The sequence below is a fragment of the Acinonyx jubatus genome, chromosome E4 (assembly GCF_027475565.1).
Source record: "Acinonyx jubatus isolate Ajub_Pintada_27869175 chromosome E4, VMU_Ajub_asm_v1.0, whole genome shotgun sequence".
Classification (NCBI taxonomy): Eukaryota; Metazoa; Chordata; class Mammalia; order Carnivora; family Felidae; genus Acinonyx; species Acinonyx jubatus.
Genome location: NC_069395.1, coordinates 10,151,288 through 10,164,866, shown reverse-complemented (window position 1 = coordinate 10,164,866; position 13,579 = coordinate 10,151,288). Strand labels below are relative to the sequence as shown.

At 44.1% G+C, this 13,579-nt stretch overlaps 1 long non-coding RNA gene across 1 annotated transcript in view; it reads right to left on the bottom strand.

Moving 5' to 3' along the window:
* The window catches only part of LOC128312967 (uncharacterized), a 315,318-nt gene that overhangs the window by 262,114 nt on the left and 39,625 nt on the right, over window positions 1–13,579 (bottom strand). Inside the window, exon 2 of the long non-coding RNA XR_008293007.1 lies at window positions 3,071–3,211. This is a non-coding gene — a long non-coding RNA (uncharacterized LOC128312967). The remainder of the gene's footprint in view (window positions 1–3,070; window positions 3,212–13,579) is intronic.

Genomic DNA, 13,579 nt, shown 5'->3' with positions numbered 1-13,579 from the left:
CATTAGCTTTCATTGCCCTAGAAGATAATTACCAGTTTGGTATCTATTAACAAATCCATTTCAGCATTTATGACTGTGTGTGTGTGTGTGTGTGTGTGTGTGTGTGTACATAGGATTTTTCCTTTTTGAAAATGATGCTGTAATAATCAGTTATATTTCTACTTTATGTTTTTATAGACAAAAGCGCTAGGAAACTGTTCACACATGTATGATGATGGGAAAGGAAGGAGTTCTGCTACAGCACTGTCCCTCTATTCTTTGCTGTTCTAAGTTATATGTCAAAACTCATACGTTGATCTATAATCAAAATTTATTTTAATGAAACTTAGAGCTGAAAACTCTTCCCTTAGTTTTGGAAACAAAGAACTGGAAGACACCTAACCTGTACACGTTTTCACAACCCAGCCATTAGAGTCATTTGCTTTTTCAGAACCAGTATTTTGAAATCTTTGGAGCCCTAATGGTCTTTATACCTGGGGACAATGCACCATGGGAAGACTCAGAACAGGTAAGCGGTATTCATTTCTTTTGTAAAGTGGGAGCCGAGTTATTGTAAATAGGGAGGGAAGCCAGAAGCAGTATGGGCTGATTTTAAGAGAGAAAAGTTTTAGGAGAGAATATGTTTATGGGTTGAGGATGTGAAATTGGTACCCTTAAAAGTCGTCTGAGAAGGCTTTGTGAACCTCCATGAACACAGGTCCAAAGTGAAGGCTACTCACTCCATTAAGGCAAAGCCATCCCACGCAGAAGCATCGAAATCAAGAGAACCAGCTGGAGAGTCCTTAAGGCTTTAGCTGTGCTTCCCAAATCCCAGGCTTTGACTCCGTTATGCTCCACTTCTGCCATCCATCTTGCTGGACACCAGGTTTCTCCCGGCAACTGCTGTACAAGCCTTGACTGCTTTGCCTCTGGGATATGAACCGACTCCATCTTTGATTCACTCATTCCTTCAACTCACTCTGATCCTTGTTGTTTGTATTTCTACACAAATTATGCCAGGGAGTGTGTACAAAATGCTTTTTAAGCTTTGCCCTCCACCAAAGCTCATAGGAGTAAAAATTTGTGGGAATAGAGTAGAGCCCAGAACACTCCACAGAGAGCTCAAAGTTCTTACGTCTCATGCTTTAGTTTAAAATTTCACCTGAACCTTGTGTTCTATTTTACAACTCAACAGCATTCGTCTCAGTTTTCCAAGATACTTGAGATCATTTGCCACTGAATAAAATTGATGCTGGAAGAAGATATGTCAGGACCATCTTGTGACTGCCTTGCATTTCAGCAGAAAGTTGTGTTTAAGAAGTCTATCATCAAGCTGTTTAGAAACCATGACATAACACTTAATCTGGTTAGCCTCAGCAGAAAAGCCCTGAGGGGACAAGGCACAAGTTAGGTAAGTTTTGAAGCCGGGAAGAAGATGGGTAAGAAAGTTGGGAACACAATCCTCCCATTCGATGGACATTGTAATAGAGTCCTACACAGTTGTGGGAGAAAACATCCTGGAGTGATGGGTGCTCAGGGAAAGAAGGCACTAGAAAGGCACAGAAAGAGGGAAAAGAGGGATGCAATTGAGACATACGAAGGATTACATTAGATTATTCAGAACTTTGCCAGTCGCCCACAGGTTGGAGTAAATAGCACGCAATCCAGGGAGGGGGCAGAGTTAAGGCTTTTATTCAGACTTCTAAGCATCGAGACCCAAAAGCTAGCCTCCTTTGAAATGACAGCTTCACTTAGAGAGCACCTGAGTCAGCAGCGCTCAGGCAAGAATATCCCCTTAGAAGGTGGTAAGAGGAACAAGGAATCTTCCTCACCAAAAAGGACAATGTCAACCTCTCCTTTTTATCCCAGGCACAGCTAAAACCATATGTTCACTGTATTCATGGTTTCAGAGGGAGAAATAAAAAACGGCCTATTATTTTCATACCTCATTTGCATAACGGGCAAGAGATAACACATAGCCCAGAGGACAATGGCCATCCTCTTCAGGCCTTAAAGATGACATCATCTGCTATATCTTTGAAGCCCCAGCAAGGTGGGGGGGGGGGGGGGGGAGGGGGCAGACACTTTCCCTTGGGTTCATGTTCAGCAGGCAGCACGACCTTAGCTTGCTTTGTTGAAAATAACTTTGTTGTCTCCCATCGGCCTCTCAATCATGAGGTATCTAAATAAGAATTTACTATAACGAGATGGGCTGATCACCTTTCAAAAGTTCACCAGTGATTGATTCAAGGGCTGTGTCGGGACAATCGGCGGAGCTACATAGACACAGAAAGCTCTGCTGCTGCCCGCAAGGAGTCCACTTTCTAACGCACACCAGATAGTCAACAGCCAAGTTCATTAAATACGTATTTAGTGCAGGGGCACCTGGGAGGCTCAGCCTATTAAGCGACCGACTTGGCTCAGGAGTTCGAGCCCCGCGTGGAGCTCTGTGCTGACAGCTCAGAGCCTGGAGCCTGCTTCGGATTCTGTCTCTCCCTCTCTCTCTGCCCCTCCCCTGCTCGTGCTCCGCCTCTCTCTCTCTCAAAAATAAACAGTGAATATATAGTGCATAGACTAACAATCCATCAGTACTTATTCACTGTTCATCTACTTCATGCTAGAGAGTATGGAAGACCCAAAGAAAGGATTTGGATTCTGCCTTGAAAATATTCACAAACTGGTTGTGTAAATGGGACTGTTACGACTTCATGAAATTAACATTTGTTAAGAAGGGCCCGGGGTACCAGATGGTAAGCAGTGTTTCAACCACAGACTGCAAGAGGAATTAAATAGAGAAATTTATTACTCACAAGTCCTGGAGAAAGTACACAGCATGCCTTGAGGCGCCACCCAGGGAAGTCAAGATAGGGTGCAGGCAGAAAGAGGGGCAGGACCCAGAACACATACCTTTAATAGGCTCCATGGGTAGAGTGTTTTGGGGTTCCCAGGCTAAGGCCTCATCGACCAATTCAAACCCAAAAGAGCAGGGTTTTGGTAAGTTGCATGAGGGTCTTACCTACGGGGCACACAAGGGGAAGGCCCTGGGAGGCAGGAGAGATTGTTGATTGCAAGGGCTGTTGGGGAAACTTACATTTGCTTGTGATGCTGTGGTGGCTGTATAGAGCTTGCTTCGTATGAGGGGGCTGGTGTCAGTTTCAGGTCTCTGTAGTCCAGATTAAGGTCAGGTGGCGTTTGGCTTGACAAGGTAATCAAAAAGAGGTTGAATTCGTTCCTGAGTAAGGAAAGGACATAGAGAAGCAAAGTTTTGGAAAGATTGTCTCAAAATACGTGCTTTGATTGACTTAGATATGAGTTTTATACGTCTCGAAAACCTGATCTGAGGAAAGCATTGGAGTGGGGAGACCCTGAACTCAATTTGCAATTTTGCCACACTGCGGCATGTACGGTGGTTAGCATTCATTCGGTATTGCATTCAGCAATCATGGAGCACCTACCATGTTCTAGGCACTGTGGGTGGCACTATAAGTACAACTATAATTAATGAAAGACCGTTCTTTTCCTTGAGTCTACAAGCTTCTCCTCTTGGCTCTGCTCGATTGGATTAGTGGCCACAGTTCTTTATTTCTTGGAGGAAAAGGATGTATCCACATCTTTGCCTCGATCTCAGAGGAGCAGGGTTTATTTCCCAGTCCCACTGACTTTGGCCCTGGCCATGTGACCTCCTGGGCCAATGGCGTATTAGTAAGCATGACACAGGCAGCAGCTTGAATTGTGATTGTGTGGTTGGATAAGCCCTCTTGAGTTTCTGCCATCGCCAGCAGAAGAGCTTCCCCCAGAGAGCTCCTGCCCCATCAGCCTGAGCCCCAGAATGATATAAAGCATGTATAAATCAGAGCTGCCCAGGCAGTCCACAAACCGGAAGCCTGGAGGAGAGCCACATCAGCTGATCAGTGCAATGATGCAATATGCAATGAATGCCTATTGTTACATGCCAGTAAGATTTTTGTTTGTTACACAGGAATAGCTGACTGATACACTTGCCTGCAAAGCCCTCCCTAATCAAGCCCCAGGCTACATTTCTAACCTACCTCCCATTTCTCCTTTATACCTGTCTTAGAGTCTAAGCAATGTACACTACTCCCTATGCCCTCCACCAACCCTGATTTCCCAACTTCATGCCCTTATTTGATTCAAATCTCACTACCAATAACACTCTCTCTTTCTCTGTCCGTCAATACCCTGCCCATCCTTTCAACTACCATCTCGGGTGCCATCTTCCTCTTTAAAGCTTTTCCTAATCCCAACGGTATTCACCTGGACCACCTAGATTTGCTCCTCACTATCTCGGCACCCCCAGCCTTGCTTGCTTGCCTTACTTCCAAGCCAGAGTGACCCTAGTGACAGTTCATGTTGTTTCTACCATCATAAAGCCCAAGCCACCAGTGCTGCCACCACAGGCTAAAGAGGCACCCACGGGTATGAACTGACCACGGAAGGCTGGATGACAACCCAAAATTGTGAGGGAGTTGGTGTCCATGGAGATTTTGACTAACGACAGAGAGAGGAGAGGCAAAAGCCAGCAAATAAATTGTTCCCTCTTCTTTCTCTATGACATGCAGAGAACTGTTCCTTGCATTCTCTCTGGAGATGGTCCACATGACCGAACAACCACCTGGCTTCCCGCAAAGCTGTAATCAGTGTGGCCATGCGTCACCTTGCATTTGTTCTCCCTTCTCGACTTGCTTCTTTTGCCTCCTTGTTGTCTTCTTAGGATTGTACCCCCAGTAAAGTGTTACTACATAAGATTTTGTTTGGGGCTCTTTTTTCATGGGAATTCAGATGAAATAACAAATGGCCTTCTTCCCGTGACCCCCAAATGGGACTTTTAACATCTCTCATTTATGGCACTTGTTTCATTCTGCTTTGTGTTAAAGCTATTTTTGCTGAACCCATCCACACCAACTGCTATGTACTTCATATGAAGTAGGCACTCAAGAAATACTTTAATTAAGCGGAACTGAATTTTTCTCACTGGATTCAACTCAATAAATAAAACATTCCAATGATCAAAATACAGTTGTCCCGTTGTACCTCCAAAACTCTACTCCAAGTACTACTTTTCCTGTAAATATTGACACAAAACAGCTTTGTGCTCCACTGTCCTCACTACAAATAGAAATATGAATATTTGCATCAAATCCATGAGAATGCAGAAAGGTAGAGAAAATAGGTGACTAATAATAATTAGACAATATTTCTTTTTTTAATTTTTTTAATGTTTATTTTTTTTTTTTTAGAGAGAGAGAGAGAGAGAGAGAGAGAGAGTGAGCGCGCGTGGAGGAGGGGCAGAGAGAGATAGAAGGAGACATGGAATCCCAAGCAGATTGCAGGCTCCTAGCTGGGGAGCCTGACGCGGGGCTCAAACTCACGAAGAGCAAGACCATGACCTGAGCAGAAGTCGGATGCTTAACTGACTGAGCCATCCAAGTGTCCCATATAATTAGATAATATTTCTAAATCCTTAATAGTAGAGTTACCACTCCCCTGCCGCCATCATGACAACTTACTCCTGCCACCTATCTGGAAAGAAGACTTCTAGGCCTTTTCAAATTCATCATGTTCCCATAAGTCACAGTGGCATTAACTAAATCTGCTTAGACTCATAATCTATTACTACAATGATAACACAGGAGAAAATAATATAAAACACAATGCATTATTGATGCACTCTGTAATGAATGCCCATTCAGTAATTGCATTCTTTCCTATTAAAAATATGGGAAGGTATATGTTGTACGAATTAAAATGTTTGTTAAAAACTATAAAAATAAATGTGAGGATTTTCTGATTCAAATGCATTGTGGGGATGCATGTAATGCAGTGTCGGGAATATTACCCAAGGATACTTACAAGCATCATTACCCTAATATAAGTAGCGATTCACTAGCTATTTTTATCTACTTTCCATAACCCCCTTCCCATGCCTCCATCAAACCCGGCTTGTGGCCCACCCTCAGCAGAGGATCCCTTTCTAATAGCCAGAGGCTGAGAACATGACAAAGTGAGTAATGACAAGATCAGGGTCTCAAAGGGTAAACACAGGGAAGGTTTCTGAAGTGATGCCCATCGGGGGTATAGCTCAGTGGTAGAGCATTTGACTGCAAAGTGCTGCCCATGGCCATGCAGGAAGGAGTGTGGATAGAACCATGGCAAGAGGACAGCTGATGGGCAACAGCCCAACTCCCTTGAACTCGCACTTTGGGGCCTCACAGCCCCACCAGAAGAGGAGGTGATCTCCATGCAGAAAGGATTCAGTACTCACCATGGCCACAAATCAATCCTAAACAGTTCACCCCACCGAAACATAAGTGCTCCGAGGATTCAGATCTCCCATCCAGACATTATCCCCACCCAGGTGGCCATCTTGTGGCTTCTTTTGCCCTCTGAGTATGGTTCACTTTCATGTGTTTTCTGGAATAATTATTCTGCAAGCAGGACAGCATGTGATACAAAGCCCTGGGACTCTGAGAATGGATGGAGGCAGGTATGAGGAGACAGGCTCTGAGAAGGGAAGTTTCGGTTATATGAGAAAATGAAGTACTTTTCTTATTAACAGAGAAACAGGACTTTTGCAAGTTTCCTTTGCAAGTTTTCCTTGCAAGTTTTTCAAACTGACACCTTCTACCATTTACCACTAGAAATGTTTTCTCCCTAGGTTCAAAAAAGCAAGAGTAAAAGGTAATTCCCCATCCTCTGTGCTAATGTCTCTCGAAACAAGGCTGTGCAGGAGACACTGACAACCTGGACCCTGTGAATGGAGATGGACAGGACGAGGAGGAGCCTGGAAGATCTGTTCTATCAAGAACAGTTCAAGGGTCTCAAGTACTGTTGTAGATTGAACTGTGTTGCCCACAAAAGATACGATGAAGTCCCAACCTCCCATCCCTCACAATGGAAACTTATTTGGAAATAGGGCCGTTGTACTGGAGTAGGTTGGGTACTTAATCCAACTGGTGTCCAACTATGACTGGTGTCTTTACAGGACAAAGAAAGAGACACAGAGGGAAGATGCCCACATAAAGACTCAGCGATGCAGCAAGAGCGCCATGTGCAAATGGAAGCAAAGACTAGTGATGCAGCTATAAGCCGGGGAACTCCAAGGCTTTCGTGCCATCCCAGAAGCGAGGACAGAAGCATGAAACAAACCCTCCATCGGATTCCTCAGATGGCACCAACTCTGCCGATGCCTGGATTTCAGACTTCTGGATCCCACAGCTACATAAGAACAGACCTGCGTGGTTTTAAGCCACCCAGTTTACAGTGCTTTGTTGCAGCAACTCTAGAAAACCAATAGAGGTGCTGATCATGGGAGTGTTGTCTCCCCACGTGAGAAGGGATGCTACATCCAACAGGGCACACATGGCTTCTGCGTGGGCCAGTAAGGAGAAACAGGACCCCCAGCTGCAAGAAACATAAAGGAAACGTGTAACAGAGCTGTCCTTCTAACTGAGGGTGAACCACCCAGAAGTCCATGAGAAGTTTCACTGTATTTTGACAGTTCTTACAGAATCTGGATGACTTCTTACAAGGAGGATGGCTGAGGGGGTTCATGAGTAAGGAGATCTTTTCACCTCTAAGATGTTTTTCTAATACTGTGGGGTCTTCCCAGGTATGGTTTGCCACTGTCCCCCACCCTGATCCCCTGAGGAGAGTCCTGGGGACAGGTGAGCGATCTGAAAACTGGTACCTATGCGGCCTTGAGGTGCTTGTGTATTACGGATATTTGCTAACGTGTGTGCCTTTCTTACTTGGCTCCACAATGCTGGTAGTGGAAAGGGTATGCATGCATTTCCCAAGCATACACCAGTTTATTTTGATGGGAAAATGTCAGAATATGCTGCGAGTGATGGGAGGTGGCAGCTGGCTCGCAGATAGACACTCAAGTTTCAAAAAGAACAAAGAAAAATGTCTGCATCAGGACACAGCAGAGCAAGGGCTCTAATTCCTACAGGACACTGGTTAGTCCACAGTTAGAGCACTTATTATGTCTTCCTCTAACAATTGCCTAAAACCAGCCGAGACAATTCTTGGCACTTTTTTGGCTGTTCTTCCCAACTTTGAAAGAAAATGTTATTTGCATTCCTTCAAAGTCTAAGCGGTGAGGAAGAGTAATGTGTCTCACAATTAATGAGTTACACTGAAACGCTGAGAAGAACTCTTATGTGAGCTCCAAGTCTAATAGACCGGGGAGGTCTTGTAAATGAAATTGCTATTCAGCAGACATATGCCCTTGGCAGAGTCCCTATCTGAGGAAAGTCAGTGGGAAAAAAAGAAAACAAGGAAAACCAATTACTGCAGTTTGTACACCAAGAAGAGCTACATTCGGTCCACGAGGAGACAATTCCTGGGTATAAATGAAAAAATGACACTTAAGTGGTTGCACCACCGTTTTTACAGATGACTTTTCACAAGAATCAAAGGGCAGAGGATGCGAAGAAGCAAGAGGCAAAGGGAATACGGTGACAGGCAGATAATTCCAGATAATTCTCTGGCTTGGGTTACTCTGCCCCATAACAGCTGTAGTAACACGGACTCTCTCGTTGACGGGAGAGAGACCTTGCTAATGATTAATTAAACCAGGTGACTGTACTGTTTCTACCCCACGTGGGTACACCACAACTCAGTTATGACAACAGCCACTTAGACTTATCACCAGGCTGTACAGGTTTAAGGGTTCAGCCTCCACAAGACTACCTACCCCTTCTTCAACTTCCAGCCTCAAGATCTAGGGGTCCTTAGTCCACCCGCATGTCTGACAAACTGGTTACAAAATGGGGGGTTCCCACGATCCTCTTAGGTGCAACAATTCAGAATCAGTCAGAACTTGGGAAAGTGCTAACTTACAATTACAAGCTATTGTGAAGGATCCCCACAGGGCAGGGTCTGGGAGGGAGTGCCGAGTTTCCATGTGGAAGCAGGCACACCACCCTCCCAGCACATCCATGTTCACCAATCAGGAAGCTCTCCTGAGCTTCAGCGTGCAGAGTTTCCATTGACATTTCATTACACAGGCATGGCTGATTAAATCATTACATAGGCATGACTGATTAAATCGTTGACCAAATGACTGAACTCAATCCCTAGCTCCTTCCTTTCCTCAAAGGGTGAGTTGACCCAAAGTTCAAACCTCCTAATCACATGTTTGGTTTTCTAGTGACCCCCATCTTGAAGCTACCTAGAGGCTCACCATGATCCACCTTGTTGGAATAACAGAGACATTCCAAGGGTTTTTGAAGCTTTGTACTGGGAACGAGGGACAAATACCAGATATATTCTTTATTATACCACACTCCGTTATTCCTCCATCTGATGTAAACATTTTGAAAACGTAGTCCACTTGACCTCCACATCTTCTCCATTACTAAGATACAAAACAGCTGCCATCTGTAGTAGGGAAAGGGAAAGGGCTAGGCAGAATCATTGAGCCTGGGCTCCGTTATCACCTCTTACTTAGGCTCAACCAAGGACAGATCTAGAAGTGAATCCCTGAAGTTTTTCTATTTATAGATGTATGGTGCTGGCAGAACCCACAGGCAAGCAGTTATTCCTCTTTATTAATAACTGTAAAACTAATAACAGCTGACATTTACTGAATATTTATTATGTGCTAGGCATCATCCTTAGCACCTCATATGTATTTAATCATTCAACCCTCTCAACAATCTTACGAGATGTTAACCCATCTCCTCTTGATGGACATATTTAGATTGCTTCCAATGTTTTTCTTAACCAAATAACATTACAATGAAAAACCAAGGGCAATCTCCAATGTTTGAGGAGCATGAACCAAAACTCCACTCATTTTTTTTTTAATTTATTTGAATTCAAGTTAGTTCACATACAGTGTAGTATTGGTTTCAGGAGTAGAACCCAGTGATTCGTCACTTACGTATAACACCCACTGCTCATCCCAACAAGTGCCCAACCATAAGAGACTCTTAAATACAGAGAACAAACTGAAAGTTGTTGAAGGGGAGGTGGGTGGGGGGAAGGGTTAAATGGGTGGTGGGCATTAGGAGGGCACTTGTTAGGATGTCCACTCATTTATTATATCTTCATTTTATAAATGAAGAAAACCAAAATACAGAGAAAATGAGGAGAATGGTTAAATTTTCAAAAATATAGGAAGACATAAAATTACAAGTTAACATCTCCCTCTCCCTCCAACCTTCAGGCTGTACATTAGAATTAATGACTATTAAGATTTTCATGTGAATCCTTCCTTATTTTAAGAATAACATTTCAGAGTATTTTACTCACCATTAAGGATATTAAGATAGATGATGATGAATGATGATAGATAGATATTTTCTTTATAAAAACTGGGTGTTATATGATGATTTTTTCTTTATAAAAACTGGGTGTTATATGAATCACTGGGTCCTACTCCTGAAACCAAGACTAATGGCATGTTAACTAGCTTGAATTTAAATAAATAATTTTTAAATGGAATCATAGTAAAATATATATCCCTTTTTTATTTAACTCTATTAACTGGAAATCTCTCCATGTCAACAATACAAATTTACTTTATTCTTTGTAATGACATATAATAATTTATTTAACCCACCCCCTCTCAACATTTAGAATGCTTTCAATTTTGTCTTAATAAAGCTACATTACAATGACAGACAAGGGTAAACCCCAGGGTTTGAGTATCACAAACCAGCATCCCATTTACTCCTAATGTCTCACCCAAGGATGTGGTAGAATCACAGACACCTTCACAATATTGACCATGAGATAGGGTTAGAGGCTCTAGCAGTATTTTAAGGATGCTATGCAAGAAGCATCTTGGATCTGTGTTTCTGCCCGGAGCAAGGACACAGACTCCAATCAGGTAGCTGTCCCTACCACAAAAAAAAAAAAAAAAAAAAAAAAGTAGGAGATAAACCTTTGTAATACTACAGGACAACAGAGAACACAGAAATAAAACACACAAGCAGTTGACCAAAACACAGAATGCTTAAATTGGAGTAAAACCCAAAACCTAACGTGGACTTTATATGAAGGGAGGAGCATCCCTTAGAGGAAAGGGTAGGTGTTCCAATGTCAGAATCCATTGCAACTCTGCCTTTTAGCAGTAATCTGGTCTGAACATTAGCTTCATTGTCTGATGTCTAAAAGGCAGGAAGGAATAATAATTTGCAACACACACAAGAATAATCCACATGAAAATATTTCATCAAATACTATGAAATACCATCTAGTCATATTTTCTTTTTTTTTTATTTTTTTTAACGTTTATTCATTTTTGAGACAGAGAGAGACAGCGCATGAATGGGGGAAGGTCAGAGAGAGAGGGAGACACAGAATCTGAAACAGGCTCCAGGCTCCGAGCTGTCAGCACAGAGCCCGACGCGGGGCTCGAACTCACGGACCGCGAGATCGTGACCTGAGCCGAAGTCGGACGCCCAACAGACTGAGCCACCCAGGCGCCCCTATATTTTCCAAATGCCCCTCACATGTGCTCACGCAGCCAGAGATATTTGGACCGTCTTGTCTATGCGACACTTCATTCAAGCACCTCACACCTGCAGTCTGGCTCATCCTCTCATGGAGGGTGAGGTGAGGCAACATCATCCCCACTTTACAGATGGGAAACGCAGCGCAAAGTAGAGAAGTATGTGAAGGACATGTGGAGACAATGATAGTTGAAGACACTTGACACAGAAAACCACAATACTGCCAGCTGCCAGCTCAGGGCTCTTCCTAGCTATTTACAAGCTTGTTTCTAAAGTACTGTGGGCATCAGCACGCAGTGGAATGCCGCGTTCTACCACCTCCGGTCTGGACTAAAAGATGTAGCAAAATGTACCGCCGTTATTATCATCATGCACCCATTCTTTGTGTTATCTATTTTCCCTGTCTCCTGGGGCAGCTTAAAACACCGTTTTCATGCCACTATCATTCAGTATGGACACAGGGTCTATGGATTGTGGAGCCACAGCGGAGCAGTCTGACGGACGGTGGTCCTACTTCTTGCCTCTCCTGGCCAGGGTAGCTCATGGCTCTCTGGGAACCACACCCAAAGCAGCAGGAACCACGCTCCGCGTCAGAACAGATGAAGCCCCGTCACCATAATGCAGGGCATGACCGAAGGATGCTGCTGTGTGTTAACAGGCTGGATCCCCTCTCCGGAAAGCCTGAAGACCGGGGTCAGGAGGTGAAAAGATTAATAATGCTGGATGGTTCCCAGGCACTTAGGATGGTGATTAATCAGCCTTAGAAAGCACTTTAGCGGGACCCTTGCAGTGTTACTCTACACGCTTTTGATGCAGAATGGCAGAGCAGCAAAAACACAGACTCAGACTTCCGAGAGCGGCTTTCTAGACCAAGTCCCGCAACCTTTCAGCTGTTGAGACACCAGGCAAGTCTCTTCACTTCTCTGGGCCATAGTTTACTTGTCCACAAAATGGGGATAAAAGATGTCTGACCCGCCTCTAAGGCTGGTGAGACAATGAAGCAAGATGACTCACGTGACAGTGTTTTGTGAACTTGGAGGTAGGATGTCGAGGTGGTTTCGGTGACACATCAATGTGACGATCGGTTGCTCCTTCCCAGACAGCACATTCCTCATTACCACGTTCGTTTTCAGTGAACAGGTTAACCATGAGGAGAACTTTGTGAAACACATTTACTCCTCACAGGACTTTCTTCTCTATAGATGAGACTGTGGTTGGTCACCGGCCCACAGTACACTCTCACGGTGGGAAGAAACTGATTTCTGGAATTCCCCATGTTTACAACACCCAGTCAAGAAGCAACGAGAAGTCTGACGCCATGTCCACTTAGCTAAAGGTCAACATCCGTGAACAACTAGTAAGTTCAGGCGTCTATCTGTGTACCTCTTTCCCAAGCTGAATTTTCAATTAAAAAGACCTGTCATCAGAACCGCCAGCTTTGAAACGAGGTTTGTAAAAGCCTGACTCCCTGGCTTGATATGCAATATTCTGCAAATTTAAATGCAATTTGCAGAACTGAAAGTATACTTTTATTTCCTGAAGTCTATAAAGAAGATGAATACCCTTGTTCTAGGAACTAGTTATAGGCACTATGAATTTTCTGATCATTCTTCCCTCAACAGAGATAGTAAACCCAAGGCATTAATGCAACTCTGTCTCTCCTCTGTCAGAGTAGAGCTTTGGAGGACAGGTGCCAGTTGGTCCCAGTTGTCCAGTTCCAGGGCCCAGGGTGGAGCCCGGAGAAAGCAGGAGAGATCAGTGGTGAGGTGAGTGAGTAAATGCAGAGGCTGCAACCTGCCAGAGAGCCAGTTCCAGGCTGAAAATGGATGTCAAGCCGGGCTGTCAATCCTGAAACTTCCGACAGCAATGGAATAAACACAACGGGCCAAAAAGTGAGGTCAATCATTGAGGATAAATCCCAGTGTCGATACCCGTGAGCGCATCTTGAAAACTGCCAGCATACAGGATGCCTGGGTGGTTCGGTCGGTTAAGTGTCAGACTTCAGCTCAGGTCATGATCTCATGGTTCATGAGTTAGGGCCCTGCATGGGGCTCTGGGCTGACAGCTCAGAGCCTGGAGCCTGCTTCCGATTCTGTGTCTCCTCCTCTCTCTGC